General features: G+C 42.7%; 1 long non-coding RNA gene across 1 annotated transcript; it reads left to right on the top strand.

The window, feature by feature from the left end:
* Positions 1-5,235: 5,235 nt before the first annotated feature.
* LOC131022374 (uncharacterized) lies at positions 5,236-6,434 on the top strand. Its single transcript, XR_009101250.1, has 2 exons — positions 5,236-5,593; positions 6,183-6,434. It is a non-coding gene; the product is annotated as an uncharacterized LOC131022374 (long non-coding RNA).
* The last annotated feature ends 235 nt before the right edge of the window (positions 6,435-6,669 follow it).

Here is a 6,669-nt window from a genome sequence, read left to right as displayed (position 1 = left end):
GCCGAATCAGTCAACAACGCATGCTACACGCAGAATCGTTCCTTCCTCACTCAGAGACATGGAAGAACTCCATACGAGTTATGGAAGAACAGAAAGCCATCGATTGCCTACTTTCATGCTTTCGGTTCTAAGTGTTTCATACACAACAATGATAAGAAGAGGTTGAACACCTTCGATAGCAAGGCTGATCCAGGAGTCTTCCTTGGATACTCTGGAACAGAACGTTCAAGCAAAGCTTATCGAGTGTTCAATACTCAAACTCTTTGTGTAGAAGAAACACCTCATGTGATCTTTGATGAGTCTACAAATGGTTTCAGGGAACAAGATGCTGAAAAGGTTGTTCAGATCGCTGAAGGTTCCAAAGCTGAAATTCACACTATCGAGCCCTCTACTGTCTTGGTGTGGGGACCTGGGAAAGATGAAGATACTGAGATGCTTCAGTATCAGAAGATCAACCAACGGTCTGAAGTCCAGACTGGAGCCAATTCAGATGGCATCAGTCAAGGGGGAACTCCAATTGCTGAAGTTCAAGTTGAACGCTCAGAAGCCGCCCCAGCTCAACTCACCCCTGCTCCAGAAGGTGCTCAACATCCCAGAGCTATTCTGACCGAAGAAGCTCCACCATCCCCTGAAGAGATCAAGAAGTATCGAAGATGGTTTGAACTCCACTCTAAGGAGAATATCATTGGAGAACCATCAGATGGCGTCAAGACTCGGAGATCAATGTGCAACCTCGTCTTCGACATCAACCAGAACTGCATCAACGAAGATAAGAATTTCAGCTGTTTCTTATCAACTACAGAGCCCAAGGATATTGAAGAAGCTCTGAAGTCCACTGAATGGGTCATCGCAATGCTAGAGGAACTCAATGAATTCAACCGGAATTCAGTTTGGGAGCTTGTGGATCGACCAGATGATGCAAAGGTGATTGGCTTGAAATGGATTTTCAAGAACAAGGAAGACAAAGAAGGAAACGTTGTGAGAAACAAAGCAAGGCTTGTGGCTAAAGGATACAGTCAAGAAGAAGGAATCGACTACGACGAGACATTCGCCCCAGTTGCCAGATTGGAAGTAGTCAGACTCTTCTTAGCCTTCGCAGCTCACAAAGGTTTCAAGGTACACCAAATGGATGTTAAGTGTGCATTTCTTAATGGAGTGCTCACAGATGAAGTCTATGTAGAACAACCTCCCGGATTTGAGGTTGCTGGACCAGAAAAGCTGTACAAGCTGAAGAAAGCGCTCTATGGATTGAAGCAAGCTCCAAGAGCGTGGTATGATACTCTCTCTGAGTATCTGATTGAACAAGGCTTCAAAAAGGGATCTGTGGACAGGACCTTGTTCACTCTCAAATAAGGAGAAGATCTCTTGCTTGTTCAAATTTATGTCGACGACATAATCTTCGGATCCAAATCCGAACGCATGTGCAATAAGTTTGCTGACATCATGACGAACAAATTCCAAATGTCCATGATGGGAGAAATGAATTTCTTTCTCGGATTGCAAGTCAAGCAAACCAAAGAAGGAATACTGATCAGTCAGTCCAAGTATGCCAAGGAGCTGATAGCTAAGTTCGGTATTTAGCACATGAAATCAGTCAAGATACCAATGAACTCAAACTGGAAGGTCGATCCAGGTTCAGAAGGAAGCTCTGTCTCTTCGAAGAAGTACAGAGAAATCATTGGATCTTTGCTGTATTTGACTGCGAGCAGACCAGATATCGCATTTGCAGTCGGGGTTTGTGCAAGATATCAATCAGATCCTAAGGAAGCTCATTTGGATGCAGCTAAGCGGATTCTGAGATATCTCAAGGGCACACCCAATTTAGGATTGTGGTACCCAGCAGACGACGACATCAAGCTTACCGGATTTTCAGACTCTGACTTCGGTGGATGCAAGCTTGATCGCAAGTCAACCTCCGGAACGTGTCAATTCCTAGGCAACAAGCTCATCTCTTGGTTTTCAAAGAAACAGACTTCAGTCGCCACCTCTACAACTGAAGCTGAATATGTTGCTGCCGGAAGCTGCTGCTCACAAATCCTGTGGTTAGTCCATCAACTAAAGGACTATGGGATCGAGGAAAAGGAAGTTCCTATCTATTGCGACAGCTCCAGTGCTATTGCAATCTCCCAGAATCCAGTTCATCACACCAGAGTTAAACACATTGAGATTCGACATCACTTCATCCGTGATCATGTCGAAAAGAAGAATATCTCTGTGGAATGGATTCCCACTGCTATTCAGAGAGCGGACCTGCTGACCAAGGCTCTTCCAGAAGAGAGGTTCAATGATCTATGTGCAAAGATCGGCCTCGTCAACCCTGAAGAGTGATGCTGTGTTTGAAGTTTTTCTCAAACAGTCTTGTAATACCCCGTTTCCCTGAGTTAAATTTAGAATTTATTTTCAAAATTTAGAAGTAAGATGATTCACGCCGGATATAAAGAAAATGAATTTATTTTAATTCCAACAAACGATTTGCAAAATCCTCTTTGTAAATGTTAGTCATTTAAATTCTTATGCATTTCATATTTATTTAAATTGAATATTAAGCATTTAGCATCTACACGAGCTATTTATTTAAGCAAACACTGAACGATTATTACAGTTTTCATAATACAACCCGGAAGACTTTATTTTATTTTACTCTCCCACCTACTTCCTCCCACCTACTCCCTCTCACACCCACCTACTCCCTTCTTTTTGCAAACTTAATATAGCTGGTTGATCCGAGCTTCCATCTTCCATCCTACACAATCATCCCACATATTTCATCTCTCTCGCAAGAAAGGTTCAAGAACAGAATCATCCACCATTCAAGTACTCACAACTCACAAGGTTTTATCTTGAACTCCTTGCTTATCCTATTTTTTTTTAACAGAGATTAAAGCCCTTATTTTTGTGTTCCACATTCTGAAAATTTTGATTTCATCAAGCAAGCACACACGCATACATTTTTGCATTAAATCAACAACAATAATAATAGAGATGTTTATACACAACAAAATATGATTGGAGTGTGTATCATTTAAATCTGTTTATGCAACTAAGAATGTTTTAAGTAGAAAAACTGTAGATACATGATGCATGAAATAGCAGGAATGGGTTAGTAAAGGAAGAATCTTGATTTTCTTTGTGATGTTGAGACTCGTCGACCATCGGGAACTGGGTATTTGTTGAGGTCAGAACAGCGGCGGCCTGAGAGTCACCGGCTGTCGGGAACAGGGAATGGGGCTGGGGCTGATCAGAGCTCGGCGGCGGCAGCGGCGGCCTGGCAGCTGCTGTCTGTCGAAGCCAGTAAGAGAGAGTAGAGAGGGAAGTTGGGGAGATAAGAGGAAAAGCGATGGTGGCCGGCTCTTCGCCGCTGCTACCGTCGACTGTGGAGTTAGAGAATAGGGGTCGATGACGATGGTGGTCTATTGACTGCTGTCGCCAGAGATCGAGACTAGGGTGGAGGTTGAAGGAGATATAGGTTGAGGGAGAGGAGAGTCGGAGTCGGCGGACGGCGGTGGTGGCCGTCTGTTTTGCTCGCTGGAGAGCTGCCGTCGATCTGAGGAGGGAGAACCGAGTGTCATCAGCGGCTGTCGCTGCTCCCCGGCGAGCTTCCACGGCGGTGCGGCTGGTTGTTGCTGTCGGCAGCAACCTCGTCGTTTGTCGCTGGGAGTTTGATGGGGGCGGCTGGTCATTGTAGGTGTCGGGTAGGAACAGGAGGCGGCCGTGGCATCGCTGCGGTTGCCGGAGGTGAAGGTAGCGCGGCATATAGCTGTCGTTCGCCGGAGTTCCAGGAGGAGGGAGCGGCGATCTCACCGTTTCCAAGGAGGGAGAATCGGCGGCAGCCTATCTGCTGCTGTCGGCCGGAGATCTGAGGGAAGGACGGCGATGGCTGTCGCTGCAGTCGCCGAGAGAGAGGCCGAGGGAGGCGGCGGCACTCGTCGTCGCCAAGGGGGAAAGAGAGAGCAGGGGGATTCGAGGGAGAAGTGACCGGAGCGGCGCTCGCCGCCGGGAGTGATGGGCGTGCGGCCGTGAGTCCGAGAGGGAGAGAGAGAGCAGTCGAGAGGGAGAGAGAGAGAGAGAGAGCAGTCGTGACTGAGAGGGAGAGAGAGGCGACTGATGGGGAAAAAAGAAGGGTTTGGCTGTTGGGCTTTGAGAGTTGGGCTTGTATTGTGGGCCGATTTTGCTTGAGTGTTGGGCCGGGTTTTAATTAGTGATGGGCTGGGTTTTAATTAGTTTTGGGCCGAGATTTTTTTTATTTATTCTGATTGGGTCATTTTCATTTAATCAACTGGGCCGATTTTTATTTAGTTATTGGGTTGGGGTTATTTATTTCTTTTGTTGGGCTGCATTTAAAAAAAAAATGGTTGGCCCTTGTATTTTTTTTTATTTAAATGAGCTATGCAGATTCTATTTAAATGAACTGCACTATTTTAATTAATTAGACTTATTAAGTTTGATTAATTATTTTTAATTTGCATAATAATATTATATTATTATTAGAAACAATCCACCCAAATGGCCATAATGAAGAATGAAAATCAAATTTTGTCCACCATTTGAAAAAACACAAATTTTGGCCATTTTTATTGATTTGGACGCTTTTGCCCTTAATGAGGCGGACTGGGTAGGATCAGACACGCGGGTCGCGTGCCGGGTCGGGTTAGGCACTTATGGCACTATTAGTGCCATAAGTGCCAAGATGGCCCTTATGGCACTAATAGTGCCATAAGTGCCATAAGTGCACACTTCCCCCTAGGGTTTAGATATTCCATTTAGGGTTTAGATTATTCATTTGGGGTTTAGATGTTCCATTTAGGGTTTAGATTATCCATTTAGGGTTTAGATGTTCCATTTAGGGTTTAAATGATGTTGTTGTTTCTGTATTTGTGCTGATGACCATTTTACTTAGTTTTATTTTGAATTTCGTTGGCACTTATGGCACTAATAGTGCCATAAGTGCCAAAATGACTATTTTACTTGGTTTTATTTTGGATTTTCGATGGCACTTATGGCACTATTAGTGCCATAAGTGCCATCTTGGCACTTATGGCACTAATAGTGCCATAAGTGCCTAACCCGACCCGGCACGCGACCCGCGTGTCTGACCCTACCCAGTCCGCCCAATTAAGGGCAAAAGCGTCCCAAAGCTATAAAAATGGCCAAAATTTGTGTTTTTTCAATGTGTGGCCATAAATTGTGTTTTATGCTTCATTTTGGCTACTTCAAAATTTTACTCTTATTATTATGTGCATATTTTAAGTAAATTACTTATTATATGCTAAACATGACATGATTTGCATTATATTTTGCAATAAGAATAAAAGTATTTAATTGGTTTTAATTATAATTCCAATCATTAAAGAAAGATGAGTAAGAATATTGTTGGTGTTCTTAACTCAAGAGAAATATTTTCAAGTATTTATTTATTAAATTTTGAAAACCCGGCTAAGTGAATCATAGAATGTTAAGCACTACACCATGACTTAAGATTAGATACAAGGAGACCTATTGAGAATAGATTTCTTGTAGGCTTCGAGCATCAGAAGGATTAGCACTGCTATTCCGATTCAGAGATAAGGTTAAACGACAGGCTTTGCCTATACAGGTGGGCATTATTTTATTATTACGTATATAGAGATCCCCTGCGTGACGTAGGCCTCATATGCGAATATATATGCATGATATGTTTTGACTATTTATTCAGTTCTTATAAAATGCTTATATGTTCAATGCCCTTTATGAAAATGAAAATGTTATGAAAATGAAATGTTTATGAAATGATTGACTGCCAAAAATGTTTATGTTTTTATATGTATCCTATCTGTGTTGGTTCGCCAACTTTAAAGGAAATCCAATTGGGATCCTATGCTAGACAAAGGTCGCTAGCTAGGGTTAACGTGTACACTTATGGAGACCGCGAGTCGCTTGCGACCGGTCTTGGCGTCCGTGGTAAGGAGGCCTCCTTCCCGGCGCGTGACAGAAAGGAACAGATATGGATCATATGAAGGAAAATGATCGGCCGATCGACTTTATGAAAATGAAAGAAATATTTTAGTAAGCGCAGGTCATTTAAGAAAACCCCTGTGTGTTACTGTTATGGCAGTTCAATTTATATATGTATGCATGAATGTATTTTCGGCTATGCCCACTGAGTATTTTTATACTCAGCCCTGCATGTATTTCTAAATGTGCAGGTTGAGCAGTTGATGGAATGGAATGATGTTGAGCGGGTGTTCCTTTGACATTTCAAGAAATGTAACCTTGAGTATACATCTTCATATGTATATCTCACACGTTTTCCGCTGCAAAACACTTTGATTAGGATAGCTCTATGATATGAAGTTGTGATACGTGTTATTGGGTAACCACCTTAATCAGTTCTCAATTATGTGTATGTTTTATAAGTATCCAAATAATCATATATGATCCTAGCATTTTATCTATGAGTGACATTTCCATATACTTTAATGTTAAGTAATTGTCCATTTCCATTTCTTATTGTTCACCCCAAGTCATAACCCCGGTTAACCCGTCATTGGGATAGTGGGATGTGACAAGTCTTGCTGACTGGTGGTCAACCAACTGCTGCTTCTACGATCGCCGACGTGGAATGCAATAAAGTCCGAATACTCATCTGAAGAAGAAGTCATCCTGATAATTCAACCAGGATCACGTGGTATC

The sequence above is a fragment of the Salvia miltiorrhiza genome, chromosome 4, assembly GCF_028751815.1.
Source record: "Salvia miltiorrhiza cultivar Shanhuang (shh) chromosome 4, IMPLAD_Smil_shh, whole genome shotgun sequence".
NCBI classification, from domain to species: domain Eukaryota; kingdom Viridiplantae; phylum Streptophyta; class Magnoliopsida; order Lamiales; family Lamiaceae; genus Salvia; species Salvia miltiorrhiza.
This window is presented reverse-complemented; position numbering and strand designations above follow the sequence as displayed.